General features: G+C 36.2%; 1 long non-coding RNA gene across 1 annotated transcript in view; it reads left to right on the top strand.

The window, feature by feature from the left end:
- Positions 1-18,094, top strand: part of LOC115514046 — a 49,736-nt gene that overhangs the window by 28,997 nt on the left and 2,645 nt on the right. The window contains exon 2 of the long non-coding RNA XR_004343638.1: positions 15,149-15,284. This is a non-coding gene — a long non-coding RNA (uncharacterized LOC115514046). The remainder of the gene's footprint in view (positions 1-15,148; positions 15,285-18,094) is intronic.

Genomic DNA, 18,094 nt, shown 5'->3' with positions numbered 1-18,094 from the left:
CGGGACGTGTGGTGGGGTGATAGAAGTTGTCACCAAAGCCATATATGAATGGCACTTCCTGACTTCTCATGTTAACCCTGTGACATATTAACATAAATCTAAAATATTGTAACATCTGAGTGTATACTCATGACAGCTCCCAAGTATTCACATACAGGAAGGGCATTTGCAGCTTCTGAGTGTGTGTGTGTGTGCAGTGGGAAGGAGAATGCATGAACTGTACCCACACTCCATCTGGCTACCAAAATGTCCTCATTGTGATCAGGATGTGAATTAATGACAGGCATCAATCACTCAGTTCTTGCAGGGCTTTGACAACAATGGTCTGTTGGTAGTTTTTGTACGTAATTATTATTCCTACAATGAATGTCCTGCAGCATTTGGAAGAAGAAACAGGGTAAGACACTAGGAAATGAAAAGTTTTGGCAATATGCTCCCATGCTATTATTTGAAATGTCAGAACTTTCTCAGTTCTAATCCCTCCATTAGTTCATTCATTTCTTTTCTCCTCTCAATCTCATAGTTAGATTGCTATGAAAAGGTGGCTAGGATCCAACCTCAGGCCTAATGCATAAACATTAGAATAATAATCGCCGACGTTTATTGGAGATGTACTAAGGGTCAAGCACTGGTCTAAGTGCTTTGCAGTTGCTAATTCAGTTGATCTTCACACTAAGCCTATGAGTTATGTACCAATTTATTTATTCCCATTTTACAGATAAGGAAACCAAGGCACAAAGTGGCCTGCGACCAGGTAGCTGCTGGATTCAACTGGATTTAATTTCATTTAACTGCAGAGCTGGATTTAACCAGGTCAGAATGTGTCCTAGACTGAAGTCTTTTGACTGCTATGTTTTCCTGCAACTCCTTCACTATATTTTATCAGCCTGCACTTGCACAGCAGAATCCCTGAAATCAATATTCTTTAGTGTTGTGCAAGGATTTATTGAACTCACAAAAGAGTAACAAAGACACATGCAGAATTGTGTTTGAGAATAAAGGGAGAACGTGCACAATGGTGTAAAGGCACATGCTAAACTAGGCCTGCTCCCAAATCATCCCCTGCTACTGTGAACACGTCAACAAATCATTTCTCTTGTCTAAACTCCAGTTGTTTTTCAGCTATAAAGTAAAGGAATTGAGTAGATCATTTCTGTGGTCACCAATAACTCTAATATTCATATAAACATAGTATTTTAAAGCAGTGTTCATTATAATATTCTTAATCATTATCTAGGCCATGGCTCTATGGATTTCCTCAGAGATGCCATCTGGAACACTTTATGTAAAGGTATCATCCCCTTCCTTTCAATTTCTACATCAGAACCCTCTTGTTTTTATCATACTGGTTCTTGCTGATGGCAGATAGGTGATTATTTCTTTGTTTTATCATCTCACCCAACAGATTGCATGGTCCAAGAAGGTGAAGACTTGGACTGTTTTAGTTACCAATTTAGACTTAATATCAAATGCAGAACTTTGCATATGCTTGACATGACAAATTGTTTACCTCATTTATTTAGTTATGCCATGGAGGGAATTGTGCTATCTTACTGCTTTTTTTATTTTAATTTTTTTATTCTTTAAAGTTTATTTATTTATTTTTAGAGACAGAGAGGGAGAGAGGGAGAGAGAAAATCCCAAGCAGGTTCCACTCTGACAGTGGAGAGCCCAGTGTGGGGCTCAATCCCAGGAACTTTGAAATCATGACTTGAGCCGAAATCAAGTCAGACGCTTAACCAACTGAACTATCCAGGGGCCCCTACTGGGTTTTTTGTTTTTGTTTTTTTTCTTTTTAGATGATAACAATACCAGTCTGTTGTTATTGAAAACCATATCACTTATAAAGAATTGTTACACTTACTAGCTTCATAATAGCTATAGCAAAAGCTAAGCTATTCTCTAAACCTCAAAATTTTCCGCTGTTATATTTTTGAAATATGTGTGAATAGCTTCATACACAAATTTTTCTTCTCTTTGTTTTTGTTTTTGTTTTTGTTTTTTTTCACTCTTTGATACCATTTTCGACTTCTATGACTTTACTGTTCTCTGTGTGGTATATCGCAAAAAAAAAAAAAAAATTACCTTCACAATACTTTGAAGCTCTTCCAAAAGACAAAACCTGTTTCTTCACTCCTTGAATTTAAGGAGGCTTTAATATTTGTTTTAATCAACAGAAATTAGCAGTAGTGAGATTGTGCCAGTTCTAAACCTAAATTATAAGAGGCTTTGTGACTTCCTTTCTTGGGTTGAAAAAAATGCCACCATGTGAGTAACTATGCTAGCCTACTGGATGATGAAAGACATGTGGCCCAGTCATGCTCATTGCCCCAGCTCATGGCCAGCCAACCACTACATACGTGAGCGAGGCCTTCTGGGACTAGCCAGCCCTAGAAAATGTACCAGCTGCCTCTATGTTTTCTATGCCTCTATGTTTTCATCAAGAACTAACCCAGTCAAGATCAATTTGTCCAGACCTGTAGGACTGCCCAGCAGAATTGTGGGCTAAATGAGGAATGGTTATTTTCAGTCGCTGTGTTTTGGAGTGGTTTGTTATGCAGCAAAAACTCACAGAGAAATTCTAGTACAATGCTATTCTGAAAGTTTGCTATCATATTCTGGTCATTTATCACAATCAAAAAGGGGCAAGACCCTACACGATCTTTAATGCTTGGAACTATGTTCTGTAGATTTTCTTTTCTTTGTCAATATCAGAGTTGATGTGAGGTTAGTAGGCTGTCTCCAGAACCCGAAGCCTTCCCACACTTTCAAATTACATTTTTAATATGTAATGTAATCCAGCTTTTTATAATTATATATCTTATAAAATAAAAATATTTTTAATAGTTTTTGAAAAAATCCTTTATAATTAAGTTTGATTTTTAAGCGGATTGGTTTTGTGGAATCCTTTTTATATGATTGCAATTGTTTGTTTGCTTGTATTTTCTTTCTTCCAGGCTCTTGTTTCTATTTAGTATACTTGAGGGGACATGAAAAATGACATCTAGGTAACTGAATTATTACTTTATTTGGCATTAGATTCTCTGCACCCAGATTTTGTCAGACTGTTTCCGTTTATATCATTTCACTTCAACCTTCCATGGAGAAAAGTATAGCACAAAGTTAATGTTGTTCACCCTTTGGACAAAAAGCCTTACTGACTGGTTTTGTTCTAGCTTACAAAGAATACTTTACAAAGCATTAACCTGAAGACACTAGGAGATAAAAGAGGGAGATGAACAGGCTTAGAGAAACAATAACCAAAATAAATGAAAATGAATGAAAAAATGAATGAATGAATAAATGAATGAATTAATTAATTAATTAATTAATAGTTGTTCAGGTTAGTTCATATTAATTCTGATGTCTTCTCCAGTGCCTGACACTTCTTCTACAGTGGGCATTCGTGCTAAGATGTACCAGTAATGCAATCTGCATTACATAACATTTTAAATGCAGGTCTCAGCGGGCTCCTAGCTTTTCAGATTCTCTGACAGATACTTAGGTTGACATTAGAGTGCCTGATAAACTCAAGAAAGTGACAGGAGCTCTATTAATATCTGGGTACAGAATTCATAAGGGAACACAGTAGGTCAGGAAGAGATTTCTAAAGGAAGAAATTTTGTCCAAGAATAGACTCAATCAGAATGATTTGGTCAGAACTGAAGAAACAGTTTGAAAGAAGAACTGAAAAGGTTGGATAGGAAAGACTAGCACAGACATTTTTGAGAAGTTGACTGAAGAAGTAATAAATGAAAATAAATAAACAGATTTTATTTGTAAGTCTTAAGAGAAGAATGTCATTAGGGCAGTAGGGAGAGGGAGATGGATGGAGCCCAGAGAAAATGAGATCATGGGTGATCAGCAACATACAGAGAAGTGAATAATTGTTGGCTGAATATGATTTGGCCAGAGCTGTGTTTAGAACCTGAATGTGTTTCACTTACTGCTAATGATATACAATATTTATTTATTTTTCCTCTCAATTTGCACGTGTTTGTTTGCAATCATCATAGTGGATAATTCCTTTATATAATAAGGCTGTCGTGGCATAAGGTAATAAATATAATTGAATATGGAAAATATAAACTGCTAAAGGAATTTTGCAATAATCATGGCAAAAGTAAGTGTGTATACGGGGACTCTGACCCTAAAAAATCAAGAGCCAGGGCAGATAGCATCCACATAAATGAGGGGGAAAGAAACAAATAATGCAGTGAGACACCCCCACGGTGACAAGTCTGTCCAAGTGATCCATTGCCACATTCCTGAGTAGTATTCTGTGCTCTCAGTGAAGGAGGCCCTGCCAGCATGATGGGGGATGTGTTCATTTACTGAATGTTACATTTTTATGTTGCTGGATTCTTCTCTCTAAGAATGGTCTTCTCTCAAACTGTCCATCATAAACAGACACTAGAGAGATGGATCCTTTTTAAAAAAGAATTAAAATCTGTTTATTGCTCTAGGCATCTTTTACTTTGTTGTTTTGCCTCTCTCATTTTGGTGGTTCATATTTACTGGTTTCTCAGTCAAGTCTGTGACTAAAAATAATGATGAACCTGGAAAAAGAAACAGGAATCCTGCTATGTCTGCAGATTGTGTTTTTGATGCTATACTTGATGACAACTTTTTTATTCCAAACTCCTGGGAATGGAGATGCACTTAATGGGACTTGGTGATAACTATGGTATTCATTAGTGTCTTTGACATTGCTCTGAAGTTTATTGTAGGTATTATTTCTATTTTAAGGAAGAGCATATCAGTCACTGACAGACTTAGTGAAGGCCACACACTAGGTTAGTTGAGATGAGTGATCCACTCTAATATCAACATTGTGTCTAGGCTCTAGGTTGTTAGATGAGAAGTCTACGTTCTCTTGGAGTTCATTAGTATGCAGTAAAGTGGTGATACTGCAGATTTTAGGCTGTAAGGCCCCTACTTTCTTAAAGCTATCTCCCCAAGTCCAGAGATTCCCTACATCCAAAATTAATTCGTTGTTGATCTTGAAGTTTAATGGTGAGCTTTATGGAATAACCAATGATAATCTAAAAATTGAATACAGGTGTAATCATATCTGGATGCACAAGCAATTTAAATATACATATATAATATCAGGTGTATCAAGTAGAAAAACTATCATTGTGCTCTTGAGATGGTACAGAACAGCATATACATACCACTTTTGGTAACCTTCATGCCTTTTACTATTACTCTGTTTTTTGGCAAGTTTTGTATATGCATCAGATCTCTTATCCTTTCCATCACTTTCCATTATTCCTATAATATATGCTTCCAATCAACCTATACCCTCATAGGTAATTTTTGCTTTCAAAATGTATACAAACTATTTTAGCTTCCACATATAAGTAAGATCATACAATATTTGTTTTTCTGTGCATGGCTTCATAGAACCAGAGAATAGAATAGTAGTTGCCAGGGGCCGAGGGGCGAGAAGAAGGGGAGGTGTTGGTCAAAGGGTAGAAACTTTTAGTTATAAGATGAATAAGTTTTGGGGATCTAAAATACAGCATGACAATTATTATTAATAATACTGTATTTATATTTGAAATTAGCTAAGAGAGTAACTGTTAAGTGTTCTCAGCACACATACACAACACAAAGGTAACTCTGTAAGGTGATGCATGTATTAATTAACTTGACTGTGGCAATCTTTCCACAAGGTATACATATATTAAATCATCATATATACACCTTTTAAAAAAATCACATCGTACAATCTAAACATATACACATTTTACCAAACATTCCTCAAAAAAGCAGATTTTTTAAAAATCAAAAATAGATTAGAAATTCCTTTCTTAAAAGAAAGCTTCAACATTTTTCACCTCTTTGTAGTCTTATTATATATCCCCCTTGTGCTCTGTACATCTATGACTTCTACAAATTCTTCATCTATAGTTTCTACAAATGGTTTCTACAAATTCTACAACTTAAATATATACACATTTTATCAAACATGCCTCTAAAAAGGAGAAGATTTTTTAAAAATCCAAAATAGATCTAGAATTTCCTTTCTTGAAAGAAAACTTCAACATTTTCCACCTTTCTGTGGTCTATCCCCCTTGTACTCTGTGCATTATGGTTTCTAAAATTTATCTATTTGCATGTGTTATATCTGTTTCATGCATGACAGACTAGCAACGTTGCACAGTGAGTGTTCCATGCCTTTTCTATGCTCCTTTCCAATATGTCCCTTCTCTGTCCCCTCTCATTTCTTCCAGGTTTCTCAAAGTAGTAAGGAAACTATTCAATTCAGAAGATCTTATTAAAGGTCCTTTTTAAAGGTCCATCATGTGTTCAAATAAATCACAAACACTTCAAGATCAATCAATCTCATTCATTGCTTCCTGAAGGATAGAGACTTTAAAAAATAGTGAAATGCCTCTGTGATCCAGAATTTCACATTAAAATAAACAAACAAACAAACCCAGCCACTTCTGTTCAGATACTCTTCCTAACCTCACAAGACTATTTGATAAACATCTCATATGCCATTCCCAAAGCTTCCAGTATTTTCTCATGCTATTTTCTCTTCCCAGATACCCTTACCCCTCATTCTTACTTGTCAAAAATCTGATAAAACTTCACAAAATCAAATGACAAGCCCATGGACTATCGTTTGCCAAGTTGTGTTTTTTAAAAAAATATTTCATTAAAGCATTATTTATCTATATGACTAAATTATTTGGCACCACCTTAAATTTTGTTCTCAAGGATAATCCCTCAATCATTGCCCCCTAAGCCCCTGGAACTCCTATTTGTTCTTCAAAATCACCTATATTAAACCTTACCTAACATCTCAGAAGTAATTTTACTTTCTTCTAAAATCTCAGACATTTGATCATACTTTTTAAAACATGTTTGTGACATTACAGAATTATTATTTCATTATTTAACTACATTCCCTGTTAAACACAAAGGAATACAATTCTTATATATTGCTGTATCCCCCAAAAGAGCACATTCTGAGACCACAGTTTGAGCTTACCATATTGAGCTTACCATTGCTGAATGAATGAATGACCAAATCAAAGTGGAATAAAAGGTGTGTTTTTCCTGGTGCGCTTAACATACGGTTGTAGTAACACCTTAATATTTTTTTGAAAAATTTTTAATGTTTATTTATTTTTGAGAGAGAAAGAGACACAGAGCATGAGCAGGGCAGGGGCAGAGAGAGAGAGAGAGGGAGTCACAGAATCTGAAGGAGGCTTTGAGCTGTCAGCACAGAGCCCAATGCAGGGCTTGAACTCAAGAACCGTGAGATCATGACCTGAGCTGAAGTCGGTCGCTTAACCGACTGAACTACCCAAGAACCCCAAGTAACACCTTAATTTACTTTTTTTTTTTTTTTTAATTTTTTTTTTTTCAACGTTTATTTATTTTTGGGACAGAGAGAGACAGAGCATGAACGGGGGAGGGGCAGAGAGAGAGGGAGACACAGAATCGGAAACAGGCTCCAGGCTCTGAGCCATCAGCCCAGAGCCCGATGCGGGGCTCGAACTCACGGACCGCGAGATCGTGACCTGGCTGAAGTCGGACGCCTAACCGACTGCGCCACCCAGGTGCCCCCTTAATTTACTTTTTAATACAGTTTTTCTTTGAGACTTTCATCCACAAATTAAAGACATTTTGACCATTTTAGGGTTAGAATCTTTTGTTTTATTATTTGTTTTGGTTTTTTACACAACATACACCAAAGAAACCTTGGGATTTAGACTAGGCAAAAGGTTGTGAACAGTGACACCTAATGGGATTGATCAACCATGTTGAATTCCAATTATTTCAGGAAATTTGTTGTTGAAAGTAAGGAATCCTTTGATTACAAAAAGAAGACCTGTATTCATCTCTACCTCTCTAGCCCCTAAAATATGGTGTCTGTACAACCAAGGGTGTTTTTTTTAATTTTTAAATGTTTATTTATTTTTTAAAGACAGAGAGAAACAGAGCATGAGGTGGGGGTGGGGGAGGGTCAGAGAAGGAGGAAGACACAGAATCTGAAACAGACTCCAGGCTCTGAGCTGTGAGCACAGAGCCCAATCCGGGGCTCAAACTCACAGACCTCCAATCATGACCTGAGTTGAAGTCAGATGCTTAACCAACTGAGCCACCCAGAAGCCCCTGTGCAACCAAGTTTTGACAACTAAATAAATGCATGATAGATACATGTATAAAATACAAATGAGAAATTAAAGTTTCTGAATGACAGGAATTCTTACAGACATTGCTTATCCAGAAGTTATCTTTTTCTTGTTTTTGTTGTTGCTTGTTTCACATAGAAATATAGAGATGGTCTAAAACCTCTTGCTCCTATATATGGAAAATATTCATTTTAATAAATATAATTTTTCCTTTTAAATCTAGGGGAATTTAAATCCTCCTTTTGCTACACTTTAAAAAGAGTCAAAAGACAGTATGCATGTATCTTACTGAGTATTTTTTTAAGTTTGTTTCTTTGTTTTGAGAGAGACAGCACATGGGAGGGTCAGAGAAAGAGAGAGAGAGAGAGAGAGAGAGAGAATCCCAAGCAGGTTCCACACTATCAGCACAGAGCCTGATGTGGGGCTTGAACCCACAAACCGTGAGATCATGACCCAAGCTGAAACCGAGTCGGACGCTTAACCGACTGAGCCACCCAGGTGCCTCTCTTACTGAGTACTTTTGAAGGGACTTTCACATTTAAAAGGAAAGTATAGAATACCATAATTCCACCATTTCATTTCCTCAGCTGATGTGTGCAGACCCCTTAAGAAACAACAGAGCCATGCTCTGTTGTCCAGGGCTCAACAACAAAAAAAGAAGTTAGAGTGGGAGACAGCCAAAGCATAAGAGACTCTTAAAAACTGAGAACAAACTGAGGGTTGATGGGGGGTGAGAGGGAGGGTAGGGTAGGTGATGGACATTGAAGAGGGCATCTTTTGGGATGAACACTGGGTGTTGTATGGAAACCAATTTGACAATAAATTTCATATATATATATATATATATATATATATATATAGAATCAACAGAGCTGGTGCAGGCATGACTCCATACCACAAAGGTGTTCAGAGGTTAACATATAGTCCTTTTCCATGAGACTATTATTGAAACCCTAAGAAACATGAGACTCCAATGGGCTGATGTGTAACCTAGTACTTCACTGTGGTTTTTAACTGTCATGCATAGCTTCAAACATAGTTTTAAAAACGTATTTGTATATGTTAATGCTTAATATCAGGTACCTTGCATATAAAGCTGTGTTAAAATTGGATTTTATAATCAAATGCAATTAAAAAGCCCACAAATGTATTAAAGCCCTAAATTAAAAGATTACGCTTTAGGTGTTAGTAGGAAGTGTCTTAGACAAGGGAATGGAACCATTATTTTAGTTTGTATTTTCATTGCCAAAGTGGATAGACTAGGTTAATAGCAACCTTCACAGAAGGTTACCCCGGCTTATTGTTATTTAACTTTTCACGATTTCATTTGCAGACTCTAGATAGGTGTGGAATGAACCGATGGGTGGTGCATGTCCACCACAAATTGATCCCCCCTATGTGAGCTAATAATTACTTTGTAGTTCTGAGGGTTTGAAACTGAGATAATGACATTTATGGTATTTGTTAGGGATGGAAAAGAGTGACAGAAAGTAGAAACGTGGTGGATGGATGAAGAGTGATGGAAAGGATCCTAAATATAAAAGTTACTAACTCATAGTGCTTCCTAGGTCAGATGGAATCATTAATCTGCTGTTGTGAAGCAAAAGCTTTTTGGTAATTTCTGGAGCCATTCATTGTGTATGCATTCTAGTGTCTATACCTGCTGTAAACTGACCGTGTGTAGGCGATACAGTACATTTTACCTTGGAGCAAATTTCAACCGTTATGTTGGTAGGAGTTGTACCACAGACAATACAAAATTTTCTTCTGATACTGACCTCAAAATATGGGGGAGAAGTATTTTCAGTTCTCGAGTGGTTTGATTAAACTAAGGTAAAGTTTATTTCCCCTCAAGGCTTTTATAACTTATTGTATACCCTCACATTTGTCTTTCATTATCTTTCCTTCACATTCTGGCCTAACCAGTCATTCCTACTTTAATACAAAATTCCTTTATCTCTTTTTAATATTAAAACTCAATTTTCCTTCCTTTTTGCTTTTCAGGCAGTTAATTTTTTTTTTCCTCTGAGGTATCTAGTGTTCTACTGTAGTGGGATAGATACAGATATAGATATCTACAAACATAATAAAGTTGTATTATTGTCCATCCACAATTACATCCTTCTAGGGAGATGGGAGGAAGGATAGCAAATCCGTGGGTGCTAATGTCTGTCTTGGAGGAAAATCATTGGATAGATTTTTCATCATTATCCTTTTTAATTTTGCCAATGTGGGATATTAGTTCTCTTAATGGTCCTTTTACTTACAATATCTATACATTTTCTTATCTCTGGACTCCTAAACTGTAGAGATCAGATGCCCTTTTGGTTGCTTTATTTAAAGGGCCATCAATTGTCTCAATTTTTGGCCAATTTATGTTCTAAGGCTATTTGGAAATGTCTAACCACACATTGAATATTTGCTAAATTGGCAATTTCACATTTAAATTTTTTTTCTAGTTAAATGAGCTTGAACACATTTACAAAAATAAAGCATGACATTCTCCTTCTTTCAGCTGTTGAGTCTACCTCAGAACCTTATCTGAATTTTTCATGTAGTATATGTTTCATATTAATGTATGTTACACTTTGAAACTGTATTTAATCTTAAAGAAAGGCTTTTGAAATTGCCTTATGTAGTCTACTTTCTATTTTCTATTATTATTTTTCATAGCTGTGCTATTTAAAATTTCTCTTTTCTACTCTATTGCTTTTAAATATTTCCCCCCATCAACAGGCTAATGATTAATTGAGCTATTTGGTACAGATCTATATTCCAGGATAATAAGTATTTCACAAAATCCCAAATACTATAGCATTTTTTGGTTTATCTTCCTAAAGTTTGGCACTTTAATCACAGCCCTTACTTGTGTCTAAACAAGTATTTTAATTTAATTTTTATAAGTTTGACTTTTTTTTCTAATTGTTTTACAATGTAACTTTTTTTGAGAAAATACTGAAAAAACAGTAGTTCATTTAGAAGATCAGGTAGAAAGCTGAATGGAAAGAGAGAAATACAAGTAGGGTAGATTTTATGATTACAAAATCTTTTAGAGAGACTACCTCACAGAGTTACATTTTGTTTTGATTTCTTAACATAGCTATTAAAGAAAGTAACTTTGTTGTTTTGTCTCTTAATTTTTCTCAAACTGCTCTCAAACATGCTTATTTATTGATTTGGGCATGTCAGAAATTTCACTTAATGGCCATTTTTATACTAAATCAAAGCTTTTTTTTTTTTTTTTTTTTTTTTTTTTTTTTTTTGCTGTTTTTCAAGGAAAGTGCAATAGTTTAGAAAACAGTGCAGCTTTATGTAAGAAGTGGAAGTGTTTCCAGGAAGAGTTTGAGAGTTTGACATAAATTCATGACAAATGAAAAGTGAGAGACTATTAGGCACAGAGTATGTGCTTATGAGCAGCACCTTGAACTTGCCAGCCAAACAAAAGTCTAGGAACAATCAGTGTTTTCTTAAGTTGTGAGAACTTTTTTAAAAAGTTTTTAATTTTAAATACCTAACAAAATCTATATATGTTGACTTAATTTCAAAAACCTAACAAACCTATATATGTTGACTGAAAGTGGCATACAGAATATCTACGGCAACACTATTTATAATAGGCATACATTGGAAACAACTCAATTTTTTTCAACAGTAAAATGGGCAAATAAATGATGGCATATTCATACATCTGAGCATGGACATGAACAATCTATTGCTAAACATATATATATGGCTGAATCTCACAAACATGATGTTGGCTGAAAGATGCTGGACTTCCAAGATTATAAATTGTCAGATATTTCTGGTATAAAATTCAAAATCCACAAAATGAATCTATGGGAATTGTAGTCAAATAATGATTACCTTTTATTTAAAAATTTTTTACTGTTTATTCATTTTTTGAGAGAGAGACAGAGAGAGAGAGAAAGTGGGGGAGAAGCAGAGAGAGAGAGAGAGAGGGAGGGTGAGAAACTGAAGCAAGCTCCAGGCTCTGAGCTGTCAGCCCAGAGCCTGATGCGGGGCTCAAACCCATGAACTGTGAGATCATGACCTGAGCGGAAGTCAGATGCTTAACTGACTGAGCCACTCAGGAGCCCCTTTTCTAAAGGGTGCTAGTTCAACGGGTGCACTCATCATGGGGTACACCTTGGATTTTTGAACTTGTCTGTATTTAATGCTTCAAAAAAGTTAACAACAACAACAACAAAGCTTACATATTCAATTCGAGTAAATTGGTTGTGAAATAAGATAGCTCTTTCAAATACTTCCCACATGGTTATCTTCTTTTGAGCTTTGTACCTTTTATATTTTATTGTATTTAAAGACAAGCTCATCTTATATTTCTCAAGAGACAATTGTCTTACAGCAAATTTGTGTTAATACTGTTATAAATAGATAGGTCTGAATGCCTTCCTTCCAGAAATTCTCCCTCACTTCTTTCTCTCCCTCTCTTTCTCTCTTTCTCCCCTGTCCCCCACCCCCTGACAAACAACAAACTGATTACAACATTGCAACATTATTAATATTCAAATTTTAAAAAAGGAAAATAAAATGATTTCCTTAATGGCCCTTATTAATTTTAGTCATTAAATACATATCATGAAATACTGATACATCATTTCTGAGGAATTAAAATTTGTAACCAATTTTAGAATAATATTTTTGCAGGTACAACAAAATAATTTTAATGTCAGGACAAGATATCCTTCCTTAACTCTCAGGTAAAGCCTGGAGGGGCAAAGGTGAGCACTATGTTAAAAATATGGTAGGAGGAGGGGAAGCAGGGGAAGGATGAAGGCGGGTTTAGAATTGACAGAACCTTCTGTGCTTCCAAAATTATTCTAATGCCATTCAATTTTAATTCAGGGTGAAGATTTGGGTCAGTTACTCAGTAATCCAATCTGGCTCTCCCTTCTAGGCTACTATTATTAACTCCTTTATTCAGATGTTATTCAAATGAGCTTCTCTATTAAAAAAAAGCAAACTGATGCAGGCAAAACATATTGTTAGTAAATCTTCCCCAGTTTGGCAACACATTAATGATAGATCTGGCATTCTCAGTGTCAAAAACTCTATCGGCATCTGTTACAACAGAATCAAGATAAAGCGAGCTAAATGAAAACAAATGGAGACAGGGAGGGGAAAGTGCTAGAAAATATTTGAAATGTTCTACAGATTCTTTGTCCCTAAAGACTCTCTCACTTTTCATCAAATTAATTGAGAACTTGGTACCATATCATGCAGGTAAGTTCCCCGCTGAAATACAAATGGGTAAACATGTAGTGGTTTGGAAAACTTGGGGGCAGACAGGTGCTGTCAATATTAAGCATCAGAAAAGTGTCTTTAATGGACTCCTATTTCTTTTGTGACTATCTTGACTCCATTTACATTTCTTCCACCAGGTGCGTGTACCTAGATGTCAAGTGCAGTGTCTGACTCAGTACCTGACCCAAGCATTAAACAGAACTATACTTTTACTTCTTCCTACAAAAGTTCATCTTCCCTGTATCCCATTCTAGAAAAATCTCACTCTATAAACTATTGCACTTATCAGACAATATGACCTGACTAAAGTAATTCCTCATTAACAACTCATCCCACTAACGTAATTAGTAATCATGTAGATTAATGGTAATGAACGTGGACTCTGAAGCTAGTGTTCAAATACAGCCACTAACTGTGAGAACTTGAGCAAATTTCTTGACCTCTCTTTCCTCAGTTTTCTCATTTGTAATATCAATGATAAAACACCCATCTAAAGGGCTTTTAAGGGGCTGAATGAATTAAAATATGCAAATTATCTGTCATGGTGTCTGGCACATCGTAAGCACTATTTGATTATTAACTGATTATTGTTACATTATCTGTTTTATTTATTTATTTATTTATTTATTTATTGGGAGAGAGAGAGAGAGAGAGAGAGAGAGAGAGACAGGACGAGTGGGGGAGGGATAGAAAGAGAAGGAGAGAGAAAATCCTAAGCACAGTTGTGAGTTGTCAGCACAGAGCCTGATGTGGGGCTCGAACTCCCAAAATGTGAGATCATGAGTTGAGACAAACGACATTCGGATGCTTAACCGACTGAGCCACTCAGGCACCCCCTGATTCTTATTCATTAACATTCCAAGGGAATTTGCTTTTACATGGGAAATCTTGGAGATACCAACAATCTAAATCAAAGAAAGGATTTCTAATTGGAAAAATACCAGGCAGCTTATAAAGCACATAGAAAAAAAATGTGGAGAAATATTTTAAGAACGTTCAAAATATGACCTCCCCCTAATGTATGACAAATGTTGGGTTACAGGGAACTGAGGCCCAGAGAGATTAAATTACCTAAGGACACAGAGTTAGTAAAAGGTGGTGATAGAAGTTATGGTGGTAGAGACTCAAGATGCAGCACGGGGATCTGGAACACAGAGCTTCTAATTAGAGGGCACAGCCCAAAGAGCTTCAACTAGCCAAACATCTCTATTCTCAGATTCTCAAATCTACATGTCTTTCTAGATCTGTCTTCAGCCTCTGGGTAATATATTCACGTGCCTCCAAGACACCTCTGTTTCTGGATCCCAGTGAAAAATCACATAACCTCTGACCAAAACGATCCTCTGTCTTGAATGTCCTACCCTGGCACCCACTCAGTTTTCCAAGCCAAAATATTGGCAACACTAGAATTCTTCTCTCTCCACCTGTATTTTTCTTTAACCCAAGATCTACTACCTTAATTCAGAGGACCATTTTCTCTCACTGAAATGACAGCATTCACATAACTAATGTGCTCAATATCATCCCCATGACCCATTCTTACAATGTGGTCATTATTATCTCTGGAAAGTGCGAATGATCATGCTAATTACACTCAAAATTCTTCCACGTCCCCCAGTAGCCCATGAGTTCAAGTTCAAATTTCAAAACATAGCTCCCAGGTTTCTGCATGATTTTGTGTAACCTAACTCCTGGCATCCACTCACTTGCATTTCCTGATGCAGCCACACTGAGGTACCTGAAGCTGTCCCAAGAACATACTGCAATCGCTCAGCTCCGTGAATTCACATATGCTGTTCATTCTGCCTGGGATACTTCTTCCATCAGGTGGTGTTCCTCTATATTTGAGGCCTACATCAGGTAATTTGGGAAGATATCCCACCTTTTATATAGAATTTGATCATATGTATGTATGTATTCATATATGTTACACCTGACAGTTCACACTCTTTGACTATTTTCAATATTAAATTCAAATTAAAACTTCAAACAACCACATAGAATCACAGAATTATAGTAAGTCAAGTTCTGTTCCTTCATCTCTATAATTACTGTGCTAATGTTGTTTATTTCAAATCTGTTGTTTGTACAGAGGAATATTTTGTGCCACTCAGGTTGGAGACAGTGACTATGTTTGAAATGAACACAGATGATACTCAAGTGTTATTAAATTACTCTTGAAATGAAAACATGCAGCTGAGTTGGAATGTGTTGAGGGCTGGTTGTACAACTGGGGTTTCTCCAAATTAATTTTCATGTAGAAATAAAGTGTCTATTAGATTTTTTAACTGACTGATATCTGTAGTAATTGTTTAGAAGGAAGACCAACAAAGAGTTTGGGGGTAATGGTATTTTATCACTGACAGTGTTTAGAATTATTAATGCATGGTGATGATAACAAAAAGATTGACTTTTGTTCATTATTTTGATGCAACCCTTTATTGTCTGCACCTATTATAAACCATTCCCACTGCCATGTACTTGACACTCTATTTCTATTCCCATCTAATATCTATCTCTCTTCCTGCTTGATATCTTTGCCTAACTAACTTTTAGCTTATTTCTACTACAAGTTAACACCTTCTCATCCTTTATATCACTACCACTTATGATATTTTTCCATAGGCTAGATTCCTTGAATTATACCTGAATTAAATGCCTGATATTATAAACTACCAATGTCCAGCATATGCTATATTTATGTTACAGATCATCTTGCTCCTCTTTTTAAAGTAAACTCTATCCCCAATGTCAGGCTTGAACTCACTACCCTGATATTAAGAGTCCCATGGTCTACTGACTGAGCCGGCCAGGCATACCCTCATGTTGCTCCTTTTTATTGGACAACTTGCTGGTGTAAATTTTTCATTGCACTATAAGATATGTGAAGGCAGGGACTACACACTGTTTCAGGAATAGTCCGTTCTTAAATAGTTCTTAAGTAAATGAATTTCTTTTCTACTCTTCTGTCAAAAAAGTAGCCCAAATCCTAACAAGTGTGTACTGATTTGCTAGTTTTACTCCAACATAACATCGGGATTTACCTTTTAAATTCTGTGTTTCAAAAAAGGCTACCAAAGTCATGTTATGCCCACCTTTTGTGACTGGGTCATCCAACGTGAGGTTGGATCATCATGAGTAAATACTAATCAACATCATGTGTCTGTGCCTGAGACTCAGCCAAGTATACTGCAGAATGAAAATGGGGTTGGAAGGAGCGGGTCCCTGCTAACAAAAACCTTTTTATTGTGTTTCCTATTCAATCAGTAACATGTTACCTCCTTTCATCAACTGTTGAAAATTTTTTGTCCCTAAAAGATTCAAGTAAATCCCTTTTCCTTCAGAAAATATCTCTGGACTTCCTCTCAACACTTATTTTCCCTCTTGAGTACCCTCAAAGTATGATTTGCCCACTTTTTATAAAAGTTCTTATCATATTTTATTAGAATATTTAGGGTTTTTTTTAAAGTTCATTTATTTATTTTGAGAGAGGAAAAAAAAAAGCGAGTGGAGGACGGGCAGAGAGAGGGAAAAAGAATCCCAAGGAGGCTCCCCACTGTCAGCACAGAGCCCAATGTGGGGCTCGAACTCACAAACAATGAGATCATGACCTGAGCTGAAATCAAGAGTCAGACACTTAACTGACTGAGCCAACCAGGCATCCTATTGAAACTTTAGATATTTTTTTCAGTGTCTTCCATTGAACCATAATCCCTTTAACAACATGCATGTATTTTTAATTTATGCTTGAATTCTAGTCTTCAAATTTAGCAACTATCCATTACGTATATTGAATATATGCCTGTTTAATTTCAAATAGCAGAATTGAGGACCATCCACCTATAATGTTAATTGAAGTGAACCACAGAGGTGACCCCTTCTGAGTGGTCCTTCATCACCATCAGACTTCTCTCTCTCTCATCAAGGCACACCCTTGGAATAGTTTTCTCAAGGCAACACCTCTCTCAATAACTCTACTTTTGTTTGTATAATCTTCTTCCTCCATGCATCCCTATTTCATACAGGTAACTAGGTAGAACTTGATATGCGAGCATGAGTACTAGGGAGATGATCCTTGCCAGGTGAGAGACAAGCAACCTCCCAAAAGGCATTTACCATTTTCTAGATAATATCTCTATATATTGTGCCCCCTCCCTGCCTGCATGACCCATGTTCTTGACTCAGGGAAGACAATATGTTTCCAGTTCTCTAGCATATCCTATAGAATGACAGCCTCCCTAAATTATAGTCTTATTTTTCTAACACAACAGTCTCATATAGAGTTCACTTTGAAGTTTTGACCTCAGAATTTACTCCTTGGATAAATAGATCACTAGAAAAAGTTCACATTTCTTCAGAAATTTATGGAAAATTATTCTCCTTCCTTGCAAGCCATAAAATACTCCTTTTAAAAAATTTAGCATACCTTGGAGTTAAATTTCATATGAGATTTTTTCTGCTCTCTGAGTGTGAGAAGTCCCAGAAAGTTGAAATCCCATTGAGAAATAGACAAATGGTTGGTTTTCTGTACATTTGGGAGGTTATAAGTTATCTGGGTTTACATTGTCCATCCCCCAGCAAAGAAAATACATAGTTTCTCACTGATTGGCTGTCATGGATAGCTTTCTATGTCTGCTAAGGACACATCCTAATGGGGTGGGCTTCTTAGA

Source organism: Lynx canadensis, chromosome B2 (assembly GCF_007474595.2).
Source record: "Lynx canadensis isolate LIC74 chromosome B2, mLynCan4.pri.v2, whole genome shotgun sequence".
Taxonomy (NCBI): domain Eukaryota; kingdom Metazoa; phylum Chordata; class Mammalia; order Carnivora; family Felidae; genus Lynx; species Lynx canadensis.
This window is presented reverse-complemented; position numbering and strand designations above follow the sequence as displayed.